This window comes from Bos mutus, chromosome X, assembly GCF_027580195.1.
Source record: "Bos mutus isolate GX-2022 chromosome X, NWIPB_WYAK_1.1, whole genome shotgun sequence".
Taxonomy (NCBI): domain Eukaryota; kingdom Metazoa; phylum Chordata; class Mammalia; order Artiodactyla; family Bovidae; genus Bos; species Bos mutus.
The window spans coordinates 95,929,808-95,949,135 of NC_091646.1; the positions used below are offsets into that span (position 1 = coordinate 95,929,808).

Here is a 19,328-nt window from a genome sequence, read left to right on the forward strand (position 1 = left end):
TAGCACAATCACAACAGTCAAAAGGTGGAAACAGTCCAAATGCTCATCAATAGATAAATATATAAACTGTGACATTACTTTGCAATCATAAAAGGAAAAGAACGACTGATGAACTCAACAATGTAAACGTATCTTGGAAATATTAAATGAAAGAAGGCAGACATAAAAGATTAGCTATTGTATGATTCCATTTATATGAATTGTCAAGAAGAGGTAAATCCACAGTACAGAAAGCATCCTGGTGGTTGTCAGAAGCTAGAGGAAAGGATCTTAGGGAGTAACTACTTGATGGGTACAAGATTTCATTTTGTAGAAATGATAGTTTTGGAGTTGGATAGAGATGGTGGTTGTACTACATTGTGAATGTGCTAAATATCAACCAGATATGCACCTTAAAAATCATTAATTTTATGTTACACCGATTTTACCACAATTAACAAAAATCTCCATGTTAAAAATTTTCCTGGCTGTTCTTTTGGAACAGAAAGTGGAGACATTGGTTACACACTGGTCTATCCATTAAAGCAGGCTTACAACTATGTCCTAAAGAGAATTTTGACCCCTTTCATAAGAACTTCCTGAGTGGGGTGGGTTGCCTTTCACTTACACATTAATCCTTGTGATGCTCCTCAATTTCCACATGAAGATCATCAACCTTTAACTCAATTATTAGTTATGGTATATATTGTTTACTTGTAACTGAACTGCTATAATTTAGGTGATATACAATAGATACTATTTAAACTGTTAAATATGACAGGCACTCTGCAGAACCCTTCATTTTTATCCCAGGACATTTTTAGTTTCCAGGTTGGGATTTATCTGGGCCATCTTCCAACTGCCAACAACCACAACTCTTTCACTAGGAGCTTTCTCTGGATGTCAAAGCCTGCTCAGCTTACCCAGGGCAGGAACCCTCTGAAACAGGCAGTATCTGTTTTTAAAGATATGAAAGCTGAAGCATACTGAGGTTTAGCAATTTGATCAAGATCACAGAGCTACTGAGTGATATTGCTGGCATAAAAACCCAAGACTGCAAAGCTGGGTCTCTGAATCACTTTGCACATGACCTCTCAGTAAACAGAACAGTATCTCACTAACTGCTCACCTAGGTACACAAAAAACCTAAAGCATCTTCTGAAGAATACTAGTAAATGATGAGAAGAAAGCTTTGCAACCTGTCTGTTCCTCTAGGTGCTCTAAAATCTACTTGATAATTAAATCAACTGAGCCAGAAGCCCTGTACCTAAAATCTACTATGTCCTCTTCCAACCACAGTAAGGCTACGATTATTGTGTTGTGATGTCATCTACTAACAATGTCAGATGAAACAGAAATATTCTAAAGAATTCATCTTGATGTTTAGATAAGGACATCATCAAAGGCTTTCCAGTCTTTTTAATAAAAATATAGGGAGAAATGGCTTTCGGATGTTAGCATCAGGAAGAACAGTTGACTCTTTCAAGCAATTAATTGGTTTTTTATTGCATAGAGCATGACTGTGCCACTTTTCATGTTTCTTTCATACACCAGCTGTTAGAAAGACATTGTGCCCTATCCAGAGCAAGTGATATAACCATACTATATCACAGCCCTGACTGCAGGAGATGTCTCTAACCTTGTTTCCTAAAAGAATTACTTGTAATTCATGTTTTCTTGTGTTTTATATCTTTGTGATACCTTTAAAAGGTTTTGTAAAAGATGAGGCATAAATAAATCAATATGGGAGCCAACCAACACCATAGGTTTATTATTTGAAAACTTCTGATTGCTGACTGCAGAAGTATCCTACCCATGGCATGTTAAACCAAAAGGAGTGGACTACAGCTCTCAACTTCTTTTGGATTCATTTTTCTGTCTCACTCAGTGTAGGAACAAAAGACTCCAGACAAGGACATGTATAAACTAAAGCAAAAGAAACACAGCAAGCCCTTGAACGAACCTTCAGTTTGGCATCATGGAAGGCAACATACAGAAAAGATTATGTTTCGGGGTTCCATACATGTCTTAATGCCTGCTGCTAAGTCGCTTCAGTCGTGTCTGACTCTGTGCAACCCCATAGACGGCAGCCCACTAGGCTCCTCTGTCCCTGGGATTCTCCAGGCAAGAACACTGGAGTGAGTTGCCATTTCCTTCTCCAATGCATGAAAGTGAAAAGTGAAAGTGAAGTCGCTCAGTCGTGTCCAACTCTGTGCGACCCCATGGACTGCAGCCTACCAGGCTCCTCCGTCCGTGGGATTTTCCAGGCAAGAGTACTGGAGTGGGTTGCCGTTTCCTTCTCCAATGTCTTAATGCCTACCAACTACTAAACGTGAATGGGAGAGGGTGGCTGGATGGAGACTCCAGAATGCACCAAGGCACAACCAAATACTTATGTCCCTGATTATCTATTTGGAGGATATCACTTTCAAGCTAGAAGTAGCACTGAAGCATGACAGAAGCTTGCAAAGCGTCTTGTTCTTGGATGGCCATGAAGTGTAATCATTTATGTGCATAAACCTCATTTCATCATAAGCTACTCAAATATGTTCTTAGTGGGGAGTATGTGTGTGAGTGTGTGCATGCAGTGTGTGCATACATGAAGCTATAAGGGTGTGCATACTTAACAGGCCCCAAAACAAACTGGGTAGACAGCACAGAACTTTGTTTATAATAGCCATATAATAATTATTGATAATATAGCTAACCATGAGTGCTCAAAATACATTATTTACTTATGATAATCACTGATGTGATTACCATAAATAATCTCAGCAATTATCAAATGCCAGGAAGGTACACTTTGAGTCATCTGTGTAACTGGTGGGCATTAGGCTATGCTGTCAAACCTGTTTTCTTACATTTTAATTGCTAGTCTGATTTTAACAGATGTAATGCACAGGATGCCAATGTCAATCAGAGTACAAGCTATTACTCTTAAGCTGACTAATACTGCCATCACAACTACATCACTTTATGTTTCTCTGTAATTGCCTTCCTGGGTTTTTAATTGTATCCGCATTTATGAAGTCAGCAGGATACAGAAAAATACTACAATTTTTTTCTGTAAAAATGAGTGACAGTTCTTTGTCATATTTGGTACTTAATTATGGCATGTCAGTCACGCTGATTCACAGTGACATAGGCCCTTAGGGTCCAAAGAAATAATCTGGCACTGGAAAAGTCATGATTTGAACATCAATTAAAAGTATAACAAAGCATTCACTATTAATTCTGTGCAACTTCAGAATTCCAATAACATTGCTAACTAAAGTTCTGTCATTGTATCTGTTGAAGTATTTTTGAAATTTGCATGATGCACCAGATAAAAAAGTGAAAAATGAACTTCCTTAAATTTAAAAGCTTTTGTCCCTCTAAAGACATTATTAAGAAAATGGAAAAAAAAAAAAAAACACAAAATGCAATAAAGTTCTTATAAATCAGGTATTGGCTAAAGTTTTCATATCTAAAACATGTTTGTGTGTTTGTATGTATATAATGTATGTGTGTGTCTGTGTGTGTGAACTCAGTTGCTTAGTCATGTCCGACTCTTTGGGAGCCCATGAACCAAGCCCGCCAAGTTCCTCTGTTCATGGAATTTTCCAGGCAAGAATACTGGAGTGAGTTGTAATTTCCTTCTCCATTTCCTTCCTTCCTGACCCAGGGATCGAACCTGAGTCTCCTGCATTGGCAGGCAGATTCTGTGCCACTGTGCCACCTGGGAAGCCCCTATATATAGTCTTATAATATGTATATAATCTTACAACTCAACAACAAAAAGACAAACAACCCAACTAAAAAATGTGCTAAGAGTTTACATACTTAAAAGTTAAACAGAGCACTTCTATATGGCCCATAAATTCCACTTTTAGGTATATACACAAAATAATTAAAAATACTCAGATAATACGTACCATTGTTCATTATACCATCATTCGTAACAGGCAAAGGTAGAAAATCCCTAAGTGCTCATCCACAGATAAAAGGATAAACAAATGTGATATACACACACAATGAAATATTATTCAGCTCTAATAATAAAAAATGAAGTTCTGATACATGCTATAACATGGACAAATATTGAAAATATTATGCTAAATGATATAAGCCAAGGTATAAATTATTGGGTTGGCCAAAAAGTTTGGTTGGGCTTTTCATAAGATGTTACAGAAAAACTCAAAGGAACTTTTGGCCAGCCCAATATTATATGATGCCAGTTATATGAAATACTTGAAAAAGAAAAAAAAGCATACAATGAGAATGTATATTAGAGGTTACCAGGAGCTGAATGGAAGGGGGAATCAGAATTATTGATTAGTGGTTACATAATTTATGTTTGAGGTGAAAACAGTGATAGGTATGTAACACTAATTAATTAATCCAATTAATGCCACTGAATTTTACATTAAAAAGTGAATAAACAGCAAATGTTATGTTATATATACTTTGTGACAGTAAAAATAAAATGTATAAAATAGTACTCACATTTCAGTTGAACAGTTCACAACCCCTTTCCAACCAAGACGACTTTATCTTGATTTTTCCTGGTGTTCTGAAAGAGGCTGGCTTTCAAAGAAAGCTGTTTACTGAGTAATACTTATTCACCTGTTCTGACTCAGATTTGAAATCATTCAATATAGTTTCCGTTAAGAGTAAGGGAGTTATGTTCCTCACTGAGTTTCTGTAATTCCAGCTAACACACTTCAACTTTTCATTTACCTGCATGGCCTTTTTATGGGGAAACAGGTAAGGGATAGCTACTTGAGCTTTTAAAACAATGGTCCTATTTCTTCCTTCAAGTATCCCCAGGGCTCCTGGTTTCTAAGGATCCAGGGTCGGAAGCCATTGGTAGAGGTACAAGGAGCACTTGACTAGGCATCAAAAAAATGTTCAAATTCAACTCTGTGAGAAACAACATGGGTCTAACACACCTATTAAATATAATATTGATTTTGACTTACAATCTAAGATACAAGCACATTCTTTATTAAACAAAGTGATTTATAAATGCTAAAATAAATATGTCAAGGTGCACCAGGCAAAAGGAAACAATAAGGAATACAAATTTAATTATCAAATTATCAAATAAAGTGAGCTTCCCTGGAGGCTCAGTGGTAAAGAATCTGCCTGCCAATGTTGGAGATCCAGGTTCAGTCCCTGGGTTGGGAAGATTCCCCTGGAGAAGGGAATGGCAACACACTCCAGTACTCTTGCCTGGAGAACTCCATGGACAGAGCAACCTGGCAAGGCTACAGTCCATGGGGTCAGAAAAGACTAGGACATGACTTAGCGACTAAACCACCAACCATATCAAGTAAAGTATAATATGAACCAAAAGCATTTTTCATGGGAAAGAAGGGCACTTTGAAATGCTAAAGTCCCAATCAAATTATATATGTAATAGTTATGAATAATCAGGCACTAGAAACACAACAACCACAGGAGATACAAGGAGAAAATGAAAGATAAAAACACACTGATATTATGATACTTTAATACTTCAATAAGGCTCTAGTAGTGCTGTGCTCAGTCGCTTCAGTCATGTCTGACTCTTCACGACCCTATGGCGGGTAGCCCACCAGGCTCTGTCCATGGAATTCTCCAGGCAAGAATACTGGAATGCGTTGCCATGCCCTCCTCCAGGAGATCTGGACAGAGGAGCCTGGCGGACTACAGTTCATGGGGTCCCAAAGAGTGGGACATGACTGAAGGCTCTAGTAGATGAAACACCAAATCAATAAAGTAGATCATATGGGTACACAGCAAAATTAATACTTTATAAGAAAATAAAACTCCAGCCACATGGTATATTCATTTATAGCATTTGATGGTTTTTAAAACTATTCTGATGTCATTACATTGGTCATACTTTCATATTAAGCTTCAAAATAAATGAATTGCATTCTACTAAATTGAATGTTGTAAATACAGTTGTCTTGGTATATAGGCTTTAGTACCTGGATGAGGGCCATAGAGATATTACATAAATAAGCCAAAGACAGCTTATGCACCTTGGTTCTATATTGTTTACTTCTTTATAGTAGGTGAAGATCATTTGCTCAAAAGCCTATCAGCACCAAACTTAATTTTTATACATTATTATTTTAAAAATAGCACAGATAAAGCAGATTGTCACCAGAGTTTTCCTGTTTTGCATATCTCCACAAAACTGCACCCAACATCTTCTCTATCTGGACAAGAGAAGATCTGTAGCTCTGAAAGACTCCTCTGCTGCCCTTCAGAGTTCTCTGACTGCAAGACTCCCCACCTTGCTGCTGGGCAATCAACATCACCTACACACATAAACCTGATTTCCCATCTACCCCATGCCCTTTTCTCCTTCTGGGGAAGCCCTTACACTTAGCCTCTGGGAGGTCCTCTGCAGGAAGGAACATCCCCTGGAATGCAACCTATCAAAGTGCTGCCTGAATACAGCTCCTTATATACTACTGCCACCAAGTGATCAGATCCTTTTCCTTGATCCGCCTTGAAATCCCTCCAACTCACTACCCTCGTGTAAAAAGGGTAGTTACAAAATATAGATTGCTCTTGACCTGGTGTAACGTAATGAGTTCTAAAAGATCATGGCTTAGGCCAATGCTACCCAAACTGTATTTCCTATACCTGTGGCAGAGGCTATTATGTACTATCCAGATAACTCCTCAAAATTGAAACCCAGCTCATGGAAGTACTGCCCCTTGAGAGAGAGCTTGCAGCTATTAGAGCTTTTAGAGAATTGCCTTGGATTGAAGACAGCAGCCTTGTGCAAGGTTAGGACATTTTTTCTGCAGGCAGACTGTATCCAATGACTGGTTGATGCAAGGATATAAAATCTTGATTTCAATACATCCATTTAGGACTACTTTGAAGAGTCTTTCTGGGTTCAGAGCTTCTTCACATGAGGTCAGCTAAGATTTTTGTGTGTGTGATTGAATCACACCCCACCCTATGCTTAATCCTGTTTCATTCTCTTCCCATACGGTACTGCTTCTGAAAGCACTTATTAATACACTTTCTGGAAACTAATCTCCTTTTCAGTGTATGCTCCCTGACACTGAAGAGTGTTAATTAAGATAATTCTGAGTGATATACAAATATTTTCCATTTTTATTTTATTAGTTATCCATTTTAACTGTTATATTTTATTTATAACAGTATTATTTATTGGGTAAGAGCCCAGGTCCTGAAGCCTGACTGCCTGCATTTAAATGCAGCTTCACTACTAAATATCTGATTTCTTTAGACAGACTGCTTAAACTTATGAGCCTCAATTTAATTATATTTAAAATAAAAATGATAACACCTAACACAGTTCTATAAGGATGAAATCAATATTTTTAAGGTCCTTGGAAGAATATCTAACATACAAGCTCAGTATAAATGTTTTTTTAAATTTAAAAAAAAGTTAACCAGTAATATATGTATAAAATTATCAGGTAAAATGGGGTAACATTTTCTAACTCAGATATTTGTTTAACGGACATGAATAATATTCAATTAAGGAACACTGTAGCTGGGATACATTTCAAGGGCATTGTTTATATTAGAAATGTGATTCCTAGAATCACAATTGGTATTAAATGTGAAAGCTAAGTTTTTTTTAATTGTTCATTCATTTAGTTATCAGGCCTCTTCTGATGAGCACTGTGTGTGGAATACTGTAGGTATGTCAATAATAAGATCATGTCCAGTGTCTCCTCAGTTAGTGCTACAAATGTGCTGCAAAAAAGCCTTTTAAAAATATAAAACTCTGTGATTTAGAATGGCAAGACTTTAACCCACATATGTGGGTAAGCCGGGGTTTATATGATGGAGGTTTGGCTTTTTGTGTCATATCTAAGAATTCACACAAAGAAAAAAACTCTACTGTCACCAGTCCTGTGAGCAAGTTAATTTAATCTTATAGAATGGATTAGTTTCATATTTTTGTAGTTATCTCATACAAGGGAAATAAAGATGACTTTTTATTTTTAAAACATGCATTCTCAAGATTTCCCTCCTTTGACTGGGCACAAGCACTCATAATTTTTGTTCCTATGTATTCTTCCAGAATTATGGTATCTAAAATGATGTCCCTTTCTATAGCAACTGAGCAGGTACTGGGACCCCTATCTCCTTGTTAGAAGTAGACAGTCATCATTGAGTTATATTTATCTTTTCACTGCATGTAAATGACATGCTGATATTTACCACAAATTCTATCACAAGGAAAACTGATATGAGGAAAAGGCCAAATGGTGAGACATTCGTTTTGTACCAAGCACTAAATTAATGGGTACATTAGCAAACTTATTTACATATAATTTAGAATCATTAATAATTATATATATATATATATACATATGCTTTCTCTATATGTATATATATATAATTTACATATATAACTTTACATACATAATATATAGTATATATTTGAATGTATTATAGCATATGTGTGTGCTTAGTTGCTCAGTTGTGTCTGACTCTTTTGTGTCCAGAGCCTGCCAGGCTCCTCTGTCTATGGGACTTTTCAGGCAAGAATACTGGAATGGGTTACCATTTCCTTCTCCAGAGAATCTTCCTGACCCAGGGATCGAACCTGTGTCTCTTGCATCTCCTACATTGGTAGGCAGATTCTTTGCCACTGTGCCACCTGGGAAGACCACCACGGAAGCCCAGTATCATATCTATTGGGTCTCAAATGACACCTTACAGTCATATCACATTTCCTGAGCTTTCTCCCTCAGATCATTTCACACCTTCTCCTCTCTCCTCATACAGCTAAAACATCTTCCCACATCCCTAGTCTCAAGAGTTGAGAGTTCAAAGTTAACTGAGAATAAAGAGGTAATCAAATGAGAACATCTAAAAACCCTCACCCAACTCAATTACCCAGACACATGCACCTGTGACTATATGGTGTTATCTTTTTCCTTTTATGATGGAGGAACTGTCAGAACTTCTGTTTAGGTCATTCTCTCGACCTGTCCACTAGATACCATCCTTACTGGCTCCAGTGATTCTCCTTTAACACTAGCCTTATAAATTTCTTCTCTTTTAAATCATTCTTATTTGCATATAAAATGCTATAACTTCTCCTATATTAAAAAAAACCTCTTATATTGACATTGTCTTCTTCAAGATACCTCCCCATTTCCTAATCTCTCATTTATTGCAAAGTTCCTCAAAAGAGTTGAGGAGACTACAAGAGTTGAGAACTCCGATTTTTCATCTCTCATTTCCTATTGAGCCTGGATCCTGTTGGGATTTATTGTTACATTTCACCAAACCAACTACTGTTAAGCTAACTATGATTTCCATGTTAGTAGATTCAATTATTAAATCATATTTCTCATCTTACTTCACAGATGTTCATCTCTTCTACACTGGAGCTATATTAGTGGAATGAAGGGGAAAAATAACCTATGATGTTCTAGATTGATGCAGAAAACTTATTTGACTAAATTGAACACTCTTTCTTGATTAAAAAATAAAAAGAAAATGTCCACAAGCAAGGAATAGAAGGGAATTTCCTCAAAATGATAAAGTACATTTCTGAAAAGTGTACAGCTAACCCCACAGAGGCTGAGACAGAACCGTGTTTGAGTGTCTCCTGTGGAGGTACAGGTCAGCAGTGGACTGCTGCAGGGGCAGGGGCTCTGGGTGCGGTAGACCTGGGTATGGCATAAGCGCTCCTGGAGGAGGTCCCAATTAAACCCACCATAGAACGAACCACCAGAACTTACAAAGGACTGGGAAACAGACTCTTGGAGGGCACAAACAAAACCTTGTGCACATCAGGACCCAGAAGAAAGGAGCAGTGACCCCACAAGAGCCTGACCCAGACTTGCCTGTGAGTGTCCAGGAGTCTCCAGCAGAGGTGTGGTTGGGTGGTGGCCTGCTGCAAGGTTGGGGGCACTGTGTACAGCAGTGCATGCATGGGACCTTTTGAAGGAGGTTGCCATTATCTTCAATACCTCCACCATAGTTTAGCCTCAGGTCAAATAATAGGGAGGGAACACAGCCCCGCCCTTCAACAGAAAATTGGATTAAAGATTTACTGAGCATGGCCCTGCCCATCAGAACAAGACCCAGTTTCCCCCTCAGTCAGTCTCTCCCATCAGGAAGCTTCCATAAGTCTCTTATCCATCTCCATCAGAGGGAAGATAGAATGAAAACCACAATCACAGAAAACTAACCAATCTGATCACATGGACCACAGCCTTGTCTAACTCAATGAAACTATGAGCCATGCTGTGTAGGGCCACCCAAGACAGATGGGACATGGTGGAATGTTCTGACAAATCGTGGTCCACTGGAGAACGGAATGGCAAACCATTTCAGTATTCTTGCCTTGAGAACCCCATGAACAGTATGAACATCATACTTAATGAACAATCATTAATGGTGGAAGCTTCTCCTCTAGGATCAAGAACAAGATGAGGATGTTCACCTTACCACTTCTATTCAATATTACACTGGAAGTCCTAGAGAGAGCAATTAGGAAAGAAAAAGTAATTAGAGGCATCCAAGTTGGAAAGGAAGCAGGAAAACTATTTCTATTCACAGATGATATGGCCATATGCATAGAAAATCCTGAAGAATGTACATTAAAAAAAAAAAAAAACTGTTAGAGCTAATACGTGAATTCAGTGAAGTTGTAGGATATAAGATCAGTCTGTAGAAGCTCAGTTGCATTTCTATATAAAAGGAAGGTAACAAAATTCTTTTGACAACAGCATCCCCCAATATACAGTACTTAGAAATAAATTTAGTCAAGGAGGTGTAAGACTTATGAGCAGAAAACTATAAAATATAGCTGAAAGAAATTAAAGACCTAAGCAAATTGAAGGACATCCCCTGTTCACAGACTGAAAACTTAACATTATTAAGACAGCAATAGTTCCTAAAGTTATCTTCATATTCTTTGCATTTTCTATAAAATCTCAATTATTTTTTCTCAGAAATGGAAAACTTGATCCTAAAATTCATATGGAATTCATAAGGGATCCTAAATATCCAAAACTATCTGGAAAAGAAAAAATTTGGAGGACTCACATTCCTGGACTTTAAAACTTACTACAAAGCTACAGTAAGAAAAACAGCTTCATACTGTCATAAGAATAGACTTATTGACCAACAGAATAGAATAGTCCAGAAATAAATCTATATATAAGTTGATTTTTGACAATACTGCCAAGATCATTTGGTGAGGGAAAGAATACTTTTCAACAAATAGTACTGAAACAACTGGATAGCCACATGAAAAGGAATGAAGTTGGAACTACAGCTCACACTATGTACAAAAATTAATTTAAAATGGAACAAAAACCTAAATGCACTAACTCAAGTTGCAAATGTCTTATCAGAAAATATACGGGTAAATCTTTAAGACCTTAGATTTGGCAATAGATTTTTAAAAGATATCCAGCCTTCCTTTTCTCACATAAAATTGATAAGCTTTAATTCATGATTTAGTTTTATTCCACAAAATATTTACTGTGGTAAAAAATACAAAAGTTATCATCTTAACCATTTTTAAGTTCTTTAATGTTAAATATATTCACATTGTTATGAAACATATCCCCAGAACTTTTTCACCTGGCAAATCTGAACTCTATACCCAATTAAAAACAATTCCTCTTTTCACTCTCCCTCTGACCCCTGATAACGACCATTTGGAGATTTTTGCCTCTATTTTTGTTATTCATTCTTAACTGATTGAATTAATTGCACTGCAATCAGAAAACTACAATAAGTTCTATCTCTTTAAATTTTTTGAGACTTGCTATATGGAGACATGTATGACAAATTTTTGTTAATACTGCATATGTGCTTATAAAGCATGAATTCAGAAATTGTTGTGTACAGTGTTCCATACAGATATATTAGATTATATTTCTTGTTACCATTATTTATATCTTCTATATCCTTAGTAATTTTCAACTTGCTGGTTGTAAATACATGCTATTGAGAGGGTTTTGTTAATACATTCCAACCTCACTGTATATGTATCTATGTCTCCTGATGGTTTTGTTAAACTTTTCTTTATAAAAAAAGAAAAATAAATTAAATTAACCATTAATAAATTAGAATTGTATCTTCCTCATCAATTTAACCTTTAAAAATTGTAAAATCAGATCAGATTAGTCGCTCAGTCATGTCCGACTCTTTGCGACCCCATGAATCGCAGCACGCCAGGCCTCCCTGTCCATCACCAACTCCCAGAGTTCACTCAAACTCACGTCCATTCAGTCAGTGATGCCATCCAGCCATCTCATCCTCTGTCGTCCCCTTCTCCTCCTGCCCCCAATCCCTCCCAGCATCAGAGTCTTTTCCAATGAGTCAACTCTTCGCATGAGGTGGCCAAAGTACTGGAGTTTTAGCTTCAGCATCATTCCTTCCAAAGAAATCCCAGGGCTGATCTCCTTCAGAATGGACTGGTTGGATCTCCTTGCAGTCCAAGGGACTCTCAAGAGTCTTCTCCAACACCACAGTTCAAAAGCATGAATTCTTCGGCACTCAGCCTTCACAGTCCAACTCTCACATCCATACATGACCACTGGAAAAACCATAGCCTTGACTAGATGAACCTTTGTTGGCAAAGTAATGTCTCTGCTTTTGAATATGCTATCTAGGTTGGTCATAACTTTCCTTCCAAGGAGTAAGTGTCTTTTAATTTCATGACTGCAGTCACCATCTGCAGTGATTTTGGAGCCCAGAAAAATAAAGTCTGACACTGTTTCCACTGTTTCCCCATCTATTTCCCATGAAGTGGTGGGACCGGATGCCTTGATCTTCGTTCTCTGAATGTTGAGCTTTAAGCCAACTTTTTCACTCTCCACTTTCACTTTCATCAAGAGGCTTTTGAGTTCCTCTTCACTTTCTGCCATAAGGGTGGTGTCATCTGCATATCTGAGGTTATTGATACTTTCAGTAATCATTTTACCTTAAAGACTACTTTGTCTTCCATGCAAACTTCACAAACTCCTTTTGATTCACATTTGCAGAAAATTTTTTAACCTATACATTTACTTTCAACTTTTCTGTATCTCTATATTTTAGAGTTGTCTCTTGTAAACAGTGTATTGTTGTTCAGTTGGTCAGTTGTGTCTGACTCTATGATCTCATGGACTACATCATGCCAAGGTTCCCTGTTCTTCACTGTCTCCTGGAGTTTGCTCAAACTTGTCCATTGAGTTGACAATGCCATCCAACCATCTCATCCTCTGTTGCCCCCTAGGTTATGTTTTTTAAATCCTATCTGATAATCTTCATTTTGGTTTTTCATTTCTTTTTAAAAAAAAAATATTTTTAAATTGAAGGATAATTGCTTTACAGAATTTTTTTGTTTTCTGTCAAACATCAACATGAATCAGCCATAGGTATACACATACCCATTCCCTCTCATTTATTTTCATTTAATCTCTTCATTTCAATTTCCACAGTTTGCATGCAGCATGTAGACTACGTTCCTATCCAATAGTATTCCCTCAATTCCCTGAAGTCTCCTTCTCAAGCATGGAATTAGAAAGCCAGGCATACAGTAGTACTGTAGGTGAATGAAGTGTTCATTACCCAAAATGTAGGTGAGGCTCCCTTACTTCTTGTTGCTGTCTTCTCCATCTAAGGATTCTTTCTTTTTTTCTTCCAGTTTTATTGAGATATTCAAGTGAAAGCTTAAATTCATATTTAAAGTAAAAGTTATAGCTCAGTTGGTAAAGAAACCGCTTGCAATGCAGGAGACCCCAGTTCAATTCCTGGGTCGGAAGATCTCCTGGAGAAGGGATAGGCTACCCACTCCAGTATTCTTGGGCTTCCCTTGTGGCTCAGCTGGTAAAGAATCTGCCTGCAGTGTGGGAGACCTGGGTTCAATCCCTGGGTTGGAAAGATCCCCTGGAGAAGGGAACGGCTACCTACTCCAGTATTCTGGCCTAGAGAATTCCATGGATACAGTCCATGGGGTCACAAAGAGTTGGACACCACAGAGCGACTTTCACTTTCACTAGAAGATGAAACACTTTTCAGGCACTTCATTTACTCCTGTAATGTTCATTGTGGCTCTAGTTTTCTGGAGATAATAACTATGCTCAATAGTAAATTTATTTTAGTGTGACTTTCAAGCCAGGTAGAATGTAAACATCACTTATTATGAGAATTTTGCCTGTGTGGTGATCTGGATCATCCATTAGCACATTACATTAATATCCATACACACACATAATTTTAGGAAGTTTATTTGCTATTTTACCAGCCCAATGTGGAAGACTGGGGTTTGATCCCTGGGTTGGGAAGATCCCCTGGAGAAGGGAAAGGCTACCCTCTCCAGTATTCCAGCCTGGAGAATTCCATGGACTCTATAGTCCATGGGGTTGCAAAGAGTCACACATGACTGAAAAACTTTCACTTCACTTAAGTAGTTTTTTGAATCTGTCTGCTTAAGAGTACAATATGAATGTATTCATAATGAAGAAGATGAAGTAAAGAAAGATCTCATAAGCATTCTGAAGTTTCCAAAGAGTATCCCAATTTTTTTTCTCCAAACTCTACCAGTATCAGGTTGATTTCATATAGACAGTGCTCTCATGAATTCATTCATCCACTTATTGTTCAGGGCATATTATGTGCCATGCTCTGAACCGAAAGAAGACTTTAAAATGGCTACAAAGAGACACTTTCTCTTGAAGAAAAACATATTTTACTTTGAAAAAAAATCATAACACATCTCAGATTAGTGTAATTCTTTCAACTCTGTAGTTTATAATGTCTTTGATTGACAATTTTCAATGTCTTTCAAATAACATTTCAGAATCTCCATGTTGTCCTTTTGCTTTTTTTAAGTCACTGTTAGAACCCATGATGTCTTTCCCCCTAATATTACATCAAAATTACCCCATCTTCATTTTCCTGTTCAGAATGTTGTCAAGAAAAATAGAAAATACACAGATGTTATAGAATGTTTATTATTAGGGAAGCATTAAATGAATTTTATAAAATCTCAAAGTTATTTTCAATTTTTAAGATGCTATTTCTTACAAGTTCTGAACATTGAACTGCAATTTCACAGCTTAGCAAGAATAGTGAGTCTAACCCTTTGAGAATATAATAAAACTAATGGAGTCTTATGGTAAATTTAGAGGAAACTATGTTTCTCCTTTGAGATGTGGCAAATAGTTACAGGCACAAACATCACTGGATTTTTACTTAAATGAGCTTATTTGCCTTGACATCATCATATCCTGCTTTCTAATTCAAATATTACAAGCAAGCATAGTATAAACAATAGATAACCTTCTTATCTATTCTTTGTCTCCTTAGATGATATAAATGTCAAAGTATGTTTTTAGTGAAAAGTAGTTCCTGTAAGTTTAAATGATATTTTCTAAGCTTGATTATTTAGAGAAACATGGTTTACTTGAATCAACTCTTGCTGTTTTGTGTTCCAAAAAGATTTTAAGAAGAACCCATCTATTACTGTAGTATAATGAAAAAAGAAGAGGTGGATTTTTGCACAAACTATATACTCAACCAGATGTACTTGTGACCTTTGAAATATGAAGTCAACTTCATATTTCTTTTATAACTCTGCAAGGGAATTTATAGACTTTATTAATATAAGGTCTCTCATTTTGTTATGAATGATGAAGAATCATAAGTAAAATGCTGATTAAAATGGAAAAAAAGGTTTCAGTTAAACAGGTCTTACAGATCTACATCAAGATTTTAATGCATGTGTAATTTAATGACAGACATAATATTTTATCTGTTTATTTTTTATAAAAAATGTTCCCTTTTTATTAACTGTATCAGTTCAGTTCAGTTCAGTTCAGTCGCTCAGTCGTGTCCAACTCTTTGAGACCCCATGAATCGCAGCACACCAGGCCTCCCTGTCCATCACCAACTCCTGGAGTTCACTCAGACTCAGGTCCATCGAGTCGGTGATGCCATCCAGCCATCTCATCCTCTGTTGTCCCCTTCTCTTCCTGCCCCCAATCCCTCCCAGCATCAAAGTCTTTTCCAATGAGTCAACTCTTCACATGAGGTGGCCAAAGTACTGGAGTTTCAGCTTTAGCATCAGTCCTTCCAATGAACACCCAGGACTGATCTCCTTTAGAATGGACTGGTTGGACCTCCTTGCAGTCCAAGGGACTGTCAAGAGTCTTCTCCAACATCACAGTTCAAAAGCATCAATTCTTCGGCGCTCAGCTTTCTTCACAGTCCAACTCTCACATCCATACATGACCACTGGAAAAACCATAGTCTTGACTAGACGGACCTTTGTTGGCAAGGTAATATCTCTGCTTTTCAATATGCTATCTGTATAGTATCTCACAAAACAATGATTTATGAAATATATAAAGCTTACAAGGACAGATTTCAAGATAAAAAGCCTTACATAGATAGCCTTATGTAGATATATAGATATCCTAGTTAACTTGAGAGTTTTTATTAATACCTCTGAAAAATATAGAATTACTATATCTTATAAGATTTGTGATCTTATGCAAATGTTTTAATCTTACTATCTCAATTTCCTATTTATTAAGTGGGAATAATTATAGCACTTAACTCATATGAGGTTTTCTGATGATTAAATGAGATGATACAAGCCAAATACCTAGAACTGAGGCCAGCATATATTAAAGACTTAATAGTTGCTATTAATGACTATGTGGTATATTTAGTAATGATAAACTTGATAAATTCACATTTAGTAAGGAATACAGTTAACATCTTAAGTTGGGTATATTGAAGAAGGGGAAAATTCCTCTTTCTTTTTGTGACTTGATTAATGGTTTAGTAAAGAGTATCACCTTTGGTGAAATGTCTCTGAATCCTATATATCTTATTAGAAAGAATAAGAAAAGAATACAGTCAATAATACTTTAGAAGATGTCATTCTCTTTAATTTCCCATTATTAGCATAGTTAAAAAACTACCTTCTGCAACCTCTAAACACCTGTCACAAATATGTTGTTTTTCAAAGTATGCCCCAATGATCATTAGATTCTGAATCTCTTAAGGTCTAATTAAAGCTGTGCCCTAAAAATGGCAGCTTCCTGGACACCAGCCAGATTGAATGAATCAGAATCTCAGGAGGTGGGACTAACCAGGCTTTCTTTTTAGCAAGCTCCATAGGTGATTTTTATACATAGTAAAGTTTAAGAAATCTTAATCTAGTTATGACATAAGAAACTGCTATCAATAACATAAGAACCTGCTATCAATCATTCTGCTTTCTGGCTTTCACAAGAGTGAGGATTTTCCCCTTTTATTAGGTTGGTGCAAACGTAATTGCTGTTTTACACTGTTGAACTTTGCCATTTGATATTGGAATATATTCTTAAATAAATGGTATATATCAATTTAATGCACATTTCTCACTTTGTTTTTGTTTTTTTTTTGCTAATGACTTACTACTTGCTGTTTATTTTATATTTATTTTAGACTATAGAAATTATATTAGACAAAAAGCAAATTAGAGTGACTTACCTATACAAGTTCAAAATGGGTCGTAAAGCAGTGGAGACAACTTGTAACATCAACAACACATTTGGCCCAGGAACTGCTAATGAATGTACAGTGCAGTGGTGGTTCAAAAAATTTTGCAAAGGAGACTAGAGCCTCGGACACGAGGAACATAGTGGCTGGCCATCGGAAGGTGACAATGACCAATTGAGAGCAATCATTGAAGCTGATCTCTTACAACTACATGAGAAGTTGCAGAAGAACTAAACGTTGATTATTCTATGGTTGTTTGGCGTTTGAAGCAAATCAGAAAGGTGAAAAAGCTCAGTAAGTGGGTGCCTTATGAGCTGACCACAAATAAAAAACACATTGAAGTGTTGTCTTCTCCTACTCTATGCCACCACAATGAACCATTTCTCAATTGGATTGTGATGTGTGATGAAAAGTGGATTTCACAAGACAATGGTGATAACCAGCTCAGTGATTGGACTGAGAAGAAGCTCCAAAGCACTTCCCAAAGCCAAACTTGCATCAAAAAAAGGCTATGGTCATTGTTTGGTGGTCTGCTGCTTGTCTGACCCACTGCAGCTTTCTGAATCCCAGTGAAACCACTACAACTGAGAAGGAGGCTCAGCAAATCAGTGAGAATAACCAAAAACTGCAATGCTTGCAGCTGGTCAACAGAATGGGCCCAATTCTTTTCCATGACAATGCTCAACTGCACATCGCAAAAGCAATGTTTCAAAAGTTGAACGAACTGGGCTACAAAGTTTTGCCTCATCCACCTGAGCTCTTATCAACCAACTACCTCGACAACTTTTTGCAGGCAAAAACTTTCTACAACCAGCAGGAGGCAGAAAATGCTTTCCAAGAACTGGATGAATTTTGAAGCACCAATTTTTATGCTACAGGAATAAACAAACTTAATTCTCATTGGCAAAAATGTGTTGATTATAATGGTTCCTATTTTGATTAATAAAGATGTGTTTGAGCCTAGTTATAATGACTTAAAATTCATGGTCCAAAACTGCAATTATGTTTGTACCAACCTAATACAAATAATTTTTTATTTTCATCTTGGATCAGTCAAGGAAATGAACAGTGATTACTGGCAGCAATTCTGAGGCTTCAAATGGAGACCAAAACCTGTTAAAGAGTAGCAAGACATACATCAGAAAGGTTTTTGTTTCTTTAGATAATGAATTTGAATGTAATTTCTCTTTCAGTAAGGTAAGATACACTCATGAATTTTATGTTTCCTTATCTGAGAAAACCCAGCTGTCTGTTAAGACATCTACCAGAGAAATAAGGATTGACGGTTTTTTAATAGGGTTGATGGATATCTTTTGAGATAAAATGGTAACAGAACACTTGCAATTTATTATACTGTAGTAAAAATATTATTATGATAAGGACATGAGATCTACCTTCTTAACAATTTTTTAAACATTTTTAAAATTTATTTTTTTAATGGAAGGATAATTGCTTTACAAAATTTTGTTGTTTTACGTCAAACTACAAGAAACATATTATTGTTGACTATAGCTGCATTATTGTATGCAAAATTTCCAGAGCTTATTCATATTCCTTAACTGAAATTTTATGCCCACTGGTTAATAACTTCCCATTTCCCCCTTCCTCCAGCCCCTGGTGATGACTATTTCATACTTCGACTCTACGAATCTATCCAAATACTTTATGTAAGTGGAACTGTGTAGTATCTGTCTTTCTGTGACAGCCTTATTTTACTTAGCACAAGGTCCTCAAGGTTCATTCATGTCGATGCACATAGCATAATGTCATACTTTGTTAAGACAGGATAGTATTCCATTGTTGTATATAGCACATTTTCTGTATCCAATCATCCATCAATAGACATTTAAGTTGTTTCTACATCTTGA

The 19,328-nt window shown here is 36.6% G+C and overlaps 1 pseudogene; it reads left to right on the forward strand.

Annotated features, from left to right (window-relative positions):
* Positions 1-17,007: 17,007 nt before the first annotated feature.
* LOC102287794 (histone-lysine N-methyltransferase SETMAR-like) lies at positions 17,008-18,403 on the forward strand (annotated as a pseudogene).
* Positions 18,404-19,328: the final 925 nt, after the last annotated feature.